General features: G+C 38.2%; 1 long non-coding RNA gene across 2 annotated transcripts in view; it reads left to right on the forward strand.

The window, feature by feature from the left end:
- LOC121041318 (uncharacterized) overlaps positions 1–13,948 on the forward strand; it is an 813,566-nt gene that overhangs the window by 331,729 nt on the left and 467,889 nt on the right. For both annotated transcript variants that reach the window (XR_005795671.1, XR_005795672.1), the window contains one exon: positions 10,063–10,191. This is a non-coding gene — a long non-coding RNA (uncharacterized LOC121041318). The remainder of the gene's footprint in view (positions 1–10,062; positions 10,192–13,948) is intronic.

The raw sequence follows: 13,948 nt of genomic DNA on the forward strand, positions 1-13,948 counted from the left end.
GAATGAGAATGAATGTTTACATACTGATCAATTAATCAATGCTACTATATTATAGATATAAATAATATTAAGTACGCTATGGATAATCCATGGAATGGAATCAAACCTGAAAGGTCAGGTTTGGGCCTTTTGAATACTCTGCTTGATTAGGGACTTTTTTTGTTGCAAATGACAGGGGTCCATGTGGGGGAAGAAAGAGAGTGTATCACTAGGAGATGGGGCTTTCAAGGAGCCCAGGGTCTTTGGGGACAGGAGACATGGTATATTTACCTGTGGTTGCCCATCAGTATTTGTCTCCAGGCTTCCACTGGCTTTGTTTACAAGCACAGGGAGGAAAGAAAGAGAAGAAGAATTTAAGACAGTTGGTCATCCCTGTAGTCCCCTGGAGGTACCCAAGACCCTTTCATGGAGTCTGAAAGTTCAAACTATTTTCATAGTAATGCCAAGATGCCATATGTTTTTTCCACTGATACTGCCAATTCAAAAATAATGCTGCTTCAGTACAAACCAAGGCAGTAGGATTAAATCATATGAGGAGTCTTTGTATTCTTCAAACCATGTATTTACAGTATTAAAAAAATGCTACAAAAGGTCATATTTCATGCTTTCTCATTGCAGATACCATATGTTTTCACTCTTAGGTGGATCCTGAGAAACTTGACAGAAGACCATGGGGGAGGGGAAGGGGGAAAAAAGTTAGAGAGGTAGGGAGGCAAACCATAAGGACTCTTAAAGACTGAGAATAAACTGAGGGTTGATGGGGAATGGGAGGGAGGGGAAAGTGGGTGATGGGCATTGAGGAGGACACCTGTTGGGATGAGCACTGGGTGTTGTATGGAAACCAGTTTGACAATAAATTTCATATTTAAAAAATGCTAGTTTCACTTAGGACTGTCCTTGATGAGGCAGCAACATTATTAATTTAATTAATTATTCTGTGTGAAGAAATAATAAGCACACATGAAATATTTCTGTTGCAAGCCAAGTATGATATAATGGTCATCTTGAGGAAATGTGGTTCAGCAGTTGTTTGAGCTGTGAGTAGAACTATCTGATTTTTTCATTGAACAGCATTTTTACTTGAAAGACCAACTAACTGATACGCTATTGGTATTTGGCATTTGGCAGACATTTTCTCTAAAATGAATGAACTGAGCATGCCATTTCAAGAAAAACAGCTGCCATCACTATTTGCCAATGGCAAATTTGAGGGTCCATGCCACTATTTCAAATTTCAGAAAAATGTGTAGTTGCCAACCTGAGCTTCACAGCTTTTCAGTGGTGAAAGCCTTTTTTTTCATTTTTCATAGAAATATGTTATGAATGTAATTAGTTTATTGTTATTTAAGATAGATTAATAAATATTCTCTATATTTTTCAATTTTAATTTTAAGCATGGTAAATATTGAAAGATACAACACTCATAAACACATGCTGTGGGGTCTTCAATAGATTTTAAGTACATAAGGTATTGAGACCAAAAGAGGTGAGAATGATATGTGAGAGGTAGTTTTTTTAAATATTTTTTTCCTTTAAATAAACACTAAGACTCATGCTGTTTGCTAACCAACTTTCTCCCATTATTTTTGAATTTCTTTTGCAGTGATCTGTTGCTGTGTGTGTGTGTGTGTGTGTGTGTGTGTGTGTGTGTGTGTGTGTGTTTCTTTTCATTATGATCATTTAGGCCCGGAAAATTTCTTTTCTTGGTTAGATTAATGGCAGAGCTTCTCAAGAGAAAACCGTGTCTATTGTCCTGGGACATTTTTAATATTCCCTGTCTTATAGTGCCTAAAATAGGTTCCTTCTTTTTGCTGGTTTAATTGTATGTTTTCAGTGATTCAGCCCATAAGATTATAAAATGGAAAATAATATTATAAACATATTCATTGAGGAAGTCAGAAAGAATAAATGAAAAAAAAAAAAAGCATTGTCAATGAAAATAGACCCTGCATACTTAGATTAACGAGTACAAATGCTAGAGATCATTCTGTTTTTGGAATGTCTTAGATGTGTCCATTTCCCCCAAAATATCTATTCTGTGTTCTGCCGGTTACTGATGTTGCTGTGATTACTGTTGACAAGTGTGGCTGTACACAGATTAATGACAGGATGATTTCTTTTACGGAAGACATACCTAAGCCCACACCCATGAGGGAATTCACTTGCATGGGCTCACACACTGACATGCTCAGCAAGTCTCTATGGATGACTATTAAATTCTACTCTCTAAATGATATTATTAATAATGCCAAATCAGCCAGATCATAGAATATGCGATACAGAGAGGGTTCTGGGGACTGTTACCTTCATAGAAATTGAGGCTCAGATTACGTAGAAACTTGGAAAATACTCCATTCGGAAGAGATTATCACTGTAGTTTTCTCGTGTGGCGTTCTGCTGTCAGTTTTCAACCACCAATTCCCTCCATTATCTCGGTAATTCCCCCTAAGTAAAATGCTAGCATTGTACTAGAGCAGTTGTTTTTGGCCACTAAAATCTTAACCTGAACCCCCCATGTATCGAACAGAGAGGACAGCTTCTTGGCCTATAGAAAAGATGAGGAAACTTAAAATCTCCTCTTTGGCTCCCACCAAGCTTCTCTGTCTGCTCAGCTTGTGAAATTCTGCAGTGAACCCTGGGACTCTGAGGTGCAGTTTGAGACCGTTTGGACAAAGGACTCTATAGATCCATTATGCATGTGGAGGCCTTGTCAGAATCTGAATAATTTACTTAATTAGAGATCCAATTGGCATCCATTTCTGAATTGAGCACTCCCCTGGGTGCAGTTGGCAAGGATGGTGGGAAAAGTGGATTCATGAGCTGACTAAGAGGCACTGTGTTCTTACTGAGTACCACCTATGAGTTCATCCACATCCTGGGCAATGTGGGGTGAACAAATAGAGACAAACCAACATCTGTCTTTACAGAGCAGAGAGTCAATTTGGAGAGGCACAACATTAACTTAAACTCCAATGAAAGGCTAGATATAATAAAGTTTCAGAATTCAAGGATAGATGGTATGTAGTATTATTAGGCAGATCAGGAAGGACAGATGGGGCAGAATGTATTATTCATTTATTCATTAAGGTTTTCAGTATACATTTATTCCACACCAGTCAATCTGCTTAGTGATAAGGATATAAAGATAAACCTCCATGGTTCTGGTTCCTTCCTCCTTGGTGCTTGCTATCTAGGCATTGGGTGGAGAGGTGCATCAATCAAGTAATTGAAAAAGTAAATGTGACATTTCAACTATGTTGAGGTGGACTTTTTCTGACAGGTGGGAAGGGTGTTCAGAGAAAGCTTCCCTGAGGAAGTTCTCATTAAGATGAATGAAATCAGAAGGATGAGTTGAAATTGAACAAGGGAGTGAGGGAAGGGTGTGGTACAAAATACCTGACTGTGGCTGTCTTTCACCTGAGAAAGCCATAAATCAACAACCCTGACCTTGATTTCTGGTCTTGTTTTCTACTATCTAAGGATTCATCCACTCCTCTGTGGTTTTTCCTTTGAGAATGACCTCATAGAAAACCAGCTATCTATGCCTTATTGAGACTCTTTCTCTTGATTTTCTTTCTGTTGCCAATGATCATATTTCATGTCTCCATAGTGCTTTATATTTACAAAGCACTTGTGCATACATATTTTCCCATCACCAGAACCATATGCAGTGGATATTAGCATTCCCATGTCACAGATGCAAAAGTGAGGCTTCAAATAGTTCATGACTTTCCCAATGTCTCACAGCCAGGAAGTGATACAATATTATTAGAACTTAAACCTTCCATCTCCACGTCCTTGGCCTTAATAATACATGGAAGTATCATTGTTACTCCAGTTTCTCCCATAGGTAGACTGAGAACCCTGATCCCTGCCTCTCCTTTTCCACGTATAAGTCATTCACTGGGGCCTTTGATTCTTTCATAACTGCCTTACCTTTTTTTTTTTTTTTTTTAGAATTGTGGTAAGTACACTTGAAATGAGTCCTATCCTCTTAATAAGCTTTAAAGTGTATACTACACTATTGTTAAAAATGTCACCATGGTTGTATAAAGATTTATAAAACTTATTTATCTTATATTACTGAAACTTTATAACTGTCAAACAGCATTTATAAAACTTATTTATCTTATATAACTGAAACTTTCTAACTGTCAAACAGTAAGTTCCCATTCCTTTCTTCTCCCAGCCCCTGACAACCACCATTCTACTTTCTGTTTCTATGAGTTTGACTGTTTTCTATTCCACATGTGACATCATGAAGTATTTTTCTTTCTGTGACTGACATATTCACTTAGCATAATATCCTCCAGGTTCATTCATCTTGTCACATATGGAAGGATTTCTCTCCTTTTGTTGTTGAAATGTTTATTTATTTTGAGAAAGAGAGAGAACAAGGTCGGGGGAGTAGAGGGAGGGAGGGAGGGAGGGAGAGAGAGAGACAGAGAAAGAAAGAAAGAGACAGAATCCCAAGCAAGTTTTGCACTGTCAATGCAGAGCCTGACGTGGGGCTCAGTCCCACAAACCCATGAGATCATGACCTGAGCCAAAACCAAGAGTCAGATGCTTAACTGACTGAGTCACCCAGGCACCCCTGGATTTATTTCTTGTTAAAGGCTGAATGGTATTCCATCATATGTATATACCACATTTTCTTTTTTTTTTTAATTCATCCATTGATCAACATTTATATTGTTCAGGTATCTTGGATATTATGAATAATGCTGCAAACCATATATTTTATAAGAGGTTAATATCCAAAATGTGTAAGGAACTCCTATAATTCAATAGCAAAAATATCCAAATAATCAGATTGAATAGACGTTTCTGCAAAAAGAGGCATACAAATGGCCACCAGGTATAGGAAAAGATGTTCAGTGTCACTAATCATCAGGGAAGTGCAAATCAAAAGCAAACTTCGTATCTGTTAGGGTAGCTATTATTTAAAAATAAAGATAAATGTTGGTGAGGATGTGGGGAAATTGGAACACATGCATTGTTGATGGGAATGATGCAGCTGCTATAGAAAATAGTATAGGGATTTTGCAAAAAATTAAAACTAGAACTACCATATAATCCAGCAATTCTACATCTGGGAATTGACCCAGAAGAATTGAAATCAATATTCAAAGAGATAACCTGCATTCCCATAACTACTTTTTAAAGCAGGCTGGCTTTGGTAGGGAAGAGCCAGGAAAGGGCCTTGTTTTGTGCCCAGTTCTGCCTTCAAACGTCTATTGAATTCCTTTCTCTTTTCCCACCTGCTGCGTTAAGCAGATTCCATTAGTTTTCTGGTCACTTTGAGATAATTACCAATATCATTTTCAGAGATGGAGAATTCAAGAATCCAGTCTGTCATCCAATTCAGAGCTGATCTGCTCATTCGAGTTTAGGTTTTCTTTGCATTCCACTGACCAGCAATGGCGAAGGAAATGCAGGCTGTTCTTTGCTCTCCTTTCTCCACTTTACCCCCAACTCAGTCTTCTGCTTCTGGCTCCTCTGAAGTTGGGGATAAGGGAAAGGGAATGTGGTAGGGAAGAGGATTAAAGCTACAAATAATTTTGTTTGCATAATTCCAATATTAATATTAATATATATGTATATATATATACACATGTGTGTATATATATCTATATATATGTATATATATGTGTGTATATACACACATATACTGAATCATCTGGGTGACCTTCCTGTAATTGAATTCAAACACATTCTGTCCAGTTAGAATGATCATTTCATTAGTTTGCCCAGAATATTCCAAGTTTTAGTGCTGAAAGTCCCACAGTTTGCCCAGAATATTCCGAGTTTTAGTGCTGACAGTCCCACATGTTGGGAAAAACCCTCACTCTTGGAAAAATTGGGGTGGTTGGTTACCCTGAAGAGCACCTAGCACATCCTTAAGAGTGCATGTAGGGACCCCTGGGGTTCTACAGATCCCAGTTTAAATTACTCTCACATAGTAAATAGATTCCTGATGTGAAAATCAAGAGAAGTAGCTCCTCTATTTACTAGTAGAAAGACGTTGGGTAAATGACTTAAATGAAGTCAGTAATTTGCAAAGGAATGAATAGATGAATGTGCATATAGAGCTGTGCATTGTGTCTATATTCATGTTCTTCCATAGCCATTGGTTATTTTGTTAAATAAGAATGGTTCCTTTCAATTTCACCATTATTCCAGTAGATGTTTATGTTAAAATATTTAAAGTTTAAAAGAAATTATTAATCTATTCAATTATTCATTGAAATAATGAATATAGGGCATATTAGCATTAGACAATATTCACTTAAGAACAAAAATTTAGCCTTCGCATGTTTTATTCAGGAATTTTGATCATTTTTTATTAAGCTTAGAATTGATACAAAAGATACCATGGGTATTAGGAATAAAGAAACAAAATCAGGGATGCCTGGGTGACTCAGTTAAGCGTCTGACTTTTGCTCAGGTCATGATCTCACAGTTCATGTGTTCAAGCCCCACGTTGGGCTCTGTGCTAACAGTGCATAGTTTACTTGGGATTCTCTCTCTCTTTCTCTCTCTCCCTTTGCCCTCTCCCTTGTTCACACTCTCTCTAAAACAAAACAAAACAAACCAACAAACAAAAGTCTGCCTGTAATAAAACTGCATAGAGGTAGGTAAGAAAACTACCTCTAACTCTGGAAAACTGTATGGCACTTTCTTATAAAGTTAAGAATACATTTATCATATGACCTAGCAGTCTGCTCCTGGATGCTTATCCTAGAGTAATGAAAACTTCTGTTCATACAAACATCTATATGTGAATGTTTATGACAGCTCTATTCATAATCAGTCCAAACTGGAAACTTTCCAAATGTCCTTCAACAGAGAAATGTAAAAACAAACCAGGGCACATCCATACAATGAAATGTTACTCAGCAATAAGAAGGAATGGCCTATTTATGCATACAACATTCTGGATGCATCTCAAAGGCATTATCGTGAGTGAGAGAAGCCAGGCTCAAAAGATTACATATTATATGACATTCTTGAAAACACAAAATTATAGCAGTGAGGAACTAATCAGTGGATATCAATTGTTAGGAGTGAAGAAGGGTGTAACTATAAAGGGAAAGCAGAAGGGAATTTTGAAGTGACAGAATGGTTCTGTGCATCAGTTATGATAGTAACACAAACTTATTCATGTGTTAAATGCCATGGAACTATACACAAAAAGGTTTAATTTTATTATATGTAAATTTAAATAAAAAGAAAAATTTAAATATATGAGACATATTGTGGACAAAAACATCAAGGATAGATTTATTCTTGTAAACGTGTTGAAAACCCGTTTGTCCCAAAGTTGAACTTGAAGACATTCTGGTCCAAACTGATAGAGTTGTAAATGTAGAAATGTCTTAAAATAGGACATTAAGAAGAGAAGTTCTGTGTGGCAGGATGAGAGGTAATAGGCATCAGGATCTAGCCAATAGGCCTGAGGGTCAGCAAGCAATTGATCCAGATGGAACTAGACAGAGTAGCATACAGGAGACTGAGAAAAAAAGAACGAAAATGTTCAGGTATGGAGTCAAAGACAAATCCTGGGTCCAGACCATGGTTTGGCTACATCACAAGGGTTTGAGGCAAGAGACCATATGGCTTTTGGCAGCTGATTGCCTAGTGGAGAGGTGGGACAAGAATGAAAGAAGAAACAAAATAGCATGTAGAGTTTAAAGGAAGAGGCAGTGCAGTGACACAGCTGGGCTGGACTATGGTTTTGCCACTTCCCTCGCTTATGACCTGGGACAGTTCTAACTTCTTGTGTACAGAAACAGATAAGAACATCTGACCCATTTCACTGCTGTGAAAATTAAGTGAAGTCATCTGCAGGAGCCTCAGTAAGTGGCCTGCCCAGATGATAGAAGTACATTAAGCAGAAGGTTTCACGTCATTTCCAGACCAGGGAGCTCATGAACTATGTATTTGTAGAGTAGTTTTGTTTTTCTAAGCCTCAGCTTCTAAATCTTTAAAATGGCTATAATAATGTCTATTACCTGAAATTTAAGGGAGAAGGGTCCATTGAGATAAGAACTATGAAAATGCTTTGTGAACTGAGAATTGCTGTTTCAATATACTGTTAAGGTCAGTGCAGCCCAGGAGGAAATCTTTTCTTCTTAGCTGCTGTCCTTGAAATACAGAAAGTAATCATCCAGTTCTGGGTTAGCTCCTGAGCTACACAGGGCTATATATACAGAGGAGGATCAAGAGGGTTCAGCTAGAAGGTGACAAACAACTTTGATCAGGAGGAAGTGGTGATATAGTATCAACATGACCACAAGGACTCACTTTTGTGCATTGGGTGCAGTTCCTGCAAAGTACCTGGAAGTGATTAACAGCATGGGCTCTGGAGTCCGAACTTGGTGGGGAGACTTGGGCCAGTGGTAAGATATGGCTGTTGTCAGAAATACAAAATACGTAACTGTTACCCTCTTTGCCTGCCCACACCTATGATAGGTTATCCACCCATACTCTTAGTCATGTGACTCTTCAGTGCTTCCCAGCAGTGTAGACAGATTCTACATCCTTTTCATTGAGTTGGTTTTATTCAGTGACTCATTTTGGACAGTGGCAGGTTCGGGGATATGACATGAACATAGCCTCATGCACTGCTGACATGTCATGAGGAGGTCTTGCCCCAGATAGCTACTGCAACTTCAGCATGGGTCATAAATGACCCACATGGAACAGATCTGAACCCAACTTACTACCTGAACCAGAGTCAACTCAGCCCTCCAGCTGATTCTTTGAGTAAGAAATAAATGATGGTTGTTGGAAGCCTTTGAGATTTTGGGGTTATTTCTTATACAGGATTATTGTAGCAATAAGTGACTTAATACAACAAGTTCCTTAACTTTAATTATCCTCAGTTTTGTTTTTACAAAATTAAGTTAATTATGCCTAATTGTAATCATTCACTCAGACAGTTATCAGGAATAAATGGGGTGCTACATGTAAAATACTTAGCACAGTACTCAATGCCAAGCAAGAAAATAGTAAACAAAAGTTAATACTTTGAAGATGGAGAGTAGGTTAGGAAGAAATTCTTTAAAAATGTACACCTTGCTGAGTCTCAGTTTCCTCATCTGTGAAATTGTATATAAAAATACTTACTCCACCTCTCTTTAAAGGATAGTGTTAGGATACATTGGTGGTGGATGTGAAAGTAGCTTGCTGTCTGTGAAGAGCTCCCCAGGACTTAGGAGTTATTATTCTTCCTAATACAGAGAATCCTTTTACCATAATATTATTTATCATCACCCCTAGAGTTACAGCTATGTAGGAGAGTGGGATGAAAGGCATCAGTGAATGAGAGCATGGACTAATAAACTGTCCCCTCATTACAGTTAGTGTCCATGAGAAAATCTCTCTTCACTTAACATACTGCTCTCTACATCCACAGCCTTGGTACCTTTGCTGGGTACTCTCAGACATCTGACAACATAGCACATGTATATTCCAATTTGACTGCAGAAGGAAACTGCACGTCTTGGAAAAAGCTGCAGGATTTTGCAAAGATGAAGGGATGATGAAGAATTTCTCTAATCACATGCAAAATAATTGACAAATGAGGATCTGACAGAGTTAGACCAGTTAATAATTGAAGAAGAGAAAAATGGACAAGGAGGATGACACGATAGGCTTCAAAGGAGAATAATTTGATGATCTGAATATCAAAGGATGCAGGGAAGCCTTTGGGAAAATTGATGAACTCTCAGTGTTTTTTTTGCAAGAATGGTTCCCTTTACATTGGAGGGTAACATGGGCATGCAGTTACGTAATTTCTTTGGAAAATGATCTCAAATATTCTTTGTTAATTTTAATAATTGTCAAATAATTGCAGTATAATTTATTTTTTTATTAAATGTAAAATTAACTCCCTTTAATACATTTTAGTTTTACTTTATCAGGATAAAGTCTTAAACTTGGTTGCCCTCATTTTCCAGGAAATATTAATTCCTATTTTTAGTGGTCTATTCTGCCATTATTTTTTATTTGTGCAATTACGATTTTGTCTACCAATTATTTTCTTCTCCCTTTTAGGTTCAGGGAACCTTTGGAACCACTCCTTATCTGGAGATTTTGGGAACTGAAGCTTCCAGTGGGCCAATGAAAGCAAGAAAATAACGGCACAAGGTCCAGAATCCAGAAGACCGCCCTGGACACTTAGGGGTGAGTTATTTTATGTGACCAGCCAAATGAACTTTTAACATTCTGGGAAGGTAAGGCAGAGCTGCAAAAACCTATCACAGACTCACTCTCTTTTCATAACTTCTGTGTGACTTCATCCAGGAGACATCACTGTGAGCCTTTCCTCCTCTCTAAAGGGGGAATGGTAATATTTACTCTGAAGGAGATTTATGAGGACTGAATGAGATTATAGATAATAAAGTATGTTGGACAATGTTTTCACAGTAGACACTCAAAGAACTTCACTGTGACTTTGTGAATACAAAAGAACTTCACTGTGATTTTGTGATTTTGTGATTTTGTGATACAGCCATGGTGGCTTGTATCCCACTAGGATAATTCCCTTGCTTCTTAATCTCTGACATCCTATGTCTTGAGCATTTGTGTGTACACTCTAGAATTTTCCTCTAGATTTTCTTTGTGTCCTGTGCTTGGCCCCACAAAATGTACATTTTGGAGGACAGTATCTTATATCTGTATTTCATTCTTCTATTGGCAGTGTGGAGGAAGAGCCGCTTTAAAATCCCATTGAGCTCACTAAAGGGATAGCAGGAAGGAGGAACGAGGGTCTGGGGGTGCCTGCTGGCACTAGACATAGAAAGAAACTTTGCCTTCTCTACGATTTGTGTTAGCATCATCTACGTTGGCTTCTTTTCAGCCTTTTACACAAATACTATACCAAATAACACCAGCGTGTCCAGAATAATTTCCAGAACTAGAATCAACTCAGTTATGTTAATTTTGTCATACGTGGAACTAACATGACAATAACTCTGTGAGCTAATTACTTTGTAGATAAGGAAAAAAAAAAGGTTGATAATTCAGTTTGAGGAACTTATGTGAGGTCACACCTATGGCCAGAGTTGGAGGTGAGATTTAAATCCTGCAGGTGACTTCCGAATCCCTTCCTTACATGTAACCACAAAGCTCTACTGCTCAGGGCCAAATGAGGGTACCACAGGAAGCACCTTGAGATTTTTATCCCTAGTAGACTATATATGATCATATTTATCAAAAAAACCCAAAAACCCTTGCATTCCTAATATATGTTTTCATTTTTTGGTTATTTCCCAAGAGAAACGAGGTAGAAAGATTTCCATTTTATTAATGAGTTTATGTGATTTATCCAAGGTCACCTATTTAGCTATCAGTGGAGCCAGGACTGTAACCGAATACCCTGACACTTTTAACTATACTTTATATTTCTCAGTTCTCTTTTTCAAAGCACTTTTCCGAGTCTCAGGATCTTTGTGTTGTGTTTCTGTGGCTTCCAGCTGGGAGATGGTATACCTTCAGAGCAGATAGATGGAAAGGAGGAACTCTGTCCTATGGAGCTGCATCTCCTCTCCACTCCAGAGAGCCCCATCCATCAGTTTGTCACTGCAGAGACCCAGCCGATGCATGCCCAGGAAGGCAAAGGATATATAAATATAATGGAAATCAGTCAGGGGCCAATTTTCCCCACTGAAAAGGGAATTGCATTTCTCAGGCATGTGGGCAAAGAGAGGTTGATTAAACATAAAGCATTTCCACAAAGGGGTAGCATAAAGGAGAACTCAATCCCCGCATGTTTTGAGAATTCTCCCACACTAAACCCGATTGAGTGCCATCTGTGCTTCTGATAATTTCATCTGACTGCCTATCTTGTTATGGGGTTGCTGATTTGAGCAACTTGAAGGCATTTACATGACCCGTGTTGCATGATCTGATCTGTCACAAGATTCTGAAGTTTCCAGAACAGGATGTAAATTGTGAAGTCATCCAAGAAGTAGCAGAGTGGTTCATCCTGTACTTGGTAATGTCACTGGATTTTGACAGAGTTCAGTAGTTTCTTTTAAACATAGCACCACTGGGTGGGCACCTGGGTGGCTCAGTCGGTTAAGCGTCTGACTTCAGCTCAGGTCATGATCTCATGGTTTGTGAGTTCGAGCCCTGCGTTGGGCTCTGTGCTGACAGCTCGGAGCCTGGAGCCTGCTTCTGATTCTGTGTCTCCTTCTCTCTTTGCCCCTTCCCCATTTGTGCTCTGTCTCTCTCTCTCTCCATCTATCAAAAATAAATAAATGTAAAAAAAATTTTAAACATAGCACCTTGAGTACTGAATGCTGCTTTACCTCATTAACAGAGTAGTTTTTGTGATTGACAAACAGAGGGTAGAGGGAAATCAATAAATTAGTACTTGATGTTCAGGTAGAGGGAAATCAATAAATTAGTACTTGACGTTCATATAACTGACTTATTCACCACTCAACACATGGGAAATCTAGAGGGTGAACACAGTGAGAGACAATTGAAAGTCATTCTGTAAAAAAGTCAAACAAGGCTAGAGAGTTAATTGTCTGGCCAAAGGTTATATGGAACACAGGGTGGCAGTGTTATGATTTGAATGCAGTCCTTCAGTTCCCAAATTCGGCATTCTTTTTATCATCGTATCATGCTACCTCTCGTTCTTCTCATACTTATTCTCATATTTATTTTTATCACTACTATCTTATGATTCTTTTTATATTTGTTTTTATCACATGCTCCTTTTGTACCGGCATTTTTTGATTGCTTTTATGTTTTTACCTTAAATGTCACCATTGCAATTATTTTTCCAAGTCTCTCTGGACCCTATTACCCATCACTTTCCAGTATAGTGCTAAATATATGACCATGCCACACAGGTGTATTTGTATTGATGGATTTGTTGGTTAAGTGGTCCCTTTATTACTATTATCCCTATTTGGCTCTCTGAAATTACCATGCACATTTATTCAGCTAATAATTTAATAAACAATAGTTGAGTGCCTATGAGATTAATCATGTGTCTTCTTTTTTTTAATTCTTTTTTTAATGTTTATTCATTTTTGAAAGACAGAGCATGAGTGTGGGAGGGGCAGACAGAGGAGGAGACACAGAATGGGAAGAAAGCTCCAGGCTCTGAGCTATCAGCACAGAGCCCAATGCGGGGCTCAAACTCTCGGACCATGAGACCATGACCTGAGCTGAAGTCGGACACTTAACCGACTGAGCCACCCAGGTGCCCCTTATCTTACATCTTCTGATAAAGCACAGAGAGTAGAGAAAATAACTCACGGCCCAGGGCCGAAAGTGTAAGTTTAGGTGAAAGAAAAGCATACACAACAACTAGAAAAGCATACACAACAAATGTGTCCATTGCTTTTGCTCCATTCCCAAGTTTCTGGATCTCCAAAGACCAGACAGCCACAAATGAAAACAAATGAAATTTATATTTTGACCTTATGTTAGTCAGCGTTTTCCATAAAAATAGAAGTAACAGGATGTGTGTGTGTATGTACATTCATATATGTATGTGCACACACAAACACACACGCAGATTGATTGATTGATTGATTGATTTTAAGGAATTGGCTCATGTGCTTCTGAAGACTCCATGAATCCACAATCTACCAGTTGGCTTGGGAGGCTGGGGACTCAGGGAAGAGTTGCATTTCATTGGACAAAGCAGTCTGTTGGAAGAATTCCTTCTTGCTCAGGGGACCTCAGTCTTTTTTCTCTTAGCTTTTTCTTCTCTTTGAACTGATTGATTGAAGTCCACCTACATTATGGAGGGCAATTTGCTTTACTCACATTCCATCAATTTAAATGTTTATCTTATCCGTAAAACATCCTCACAGAAACTTCTGGAATAACATTTAACCAAAAATTTGGATATCATAGTTCAGACAACTTGACCTGTAAGATTAACCATCACAGATATCTTTTAACCACACAGACT

The sequence above is a fragment of the Herpailurus yagouaroundi genome, unplaced genomic scaffold (assembly GCF_014898765.1).
Source record: "Herpailurus yagouaroundi ecotype Mexico unplaced genomic scaffold, PumYag 183, whole genome shotgun sequence".
Classification (NCBI taxonomy): Eukaryota; Metazoa; Chordata; class Mammalia; order Carnivora; family Felidae; genus Herpailurus; species Herpailurus yagouaroundi.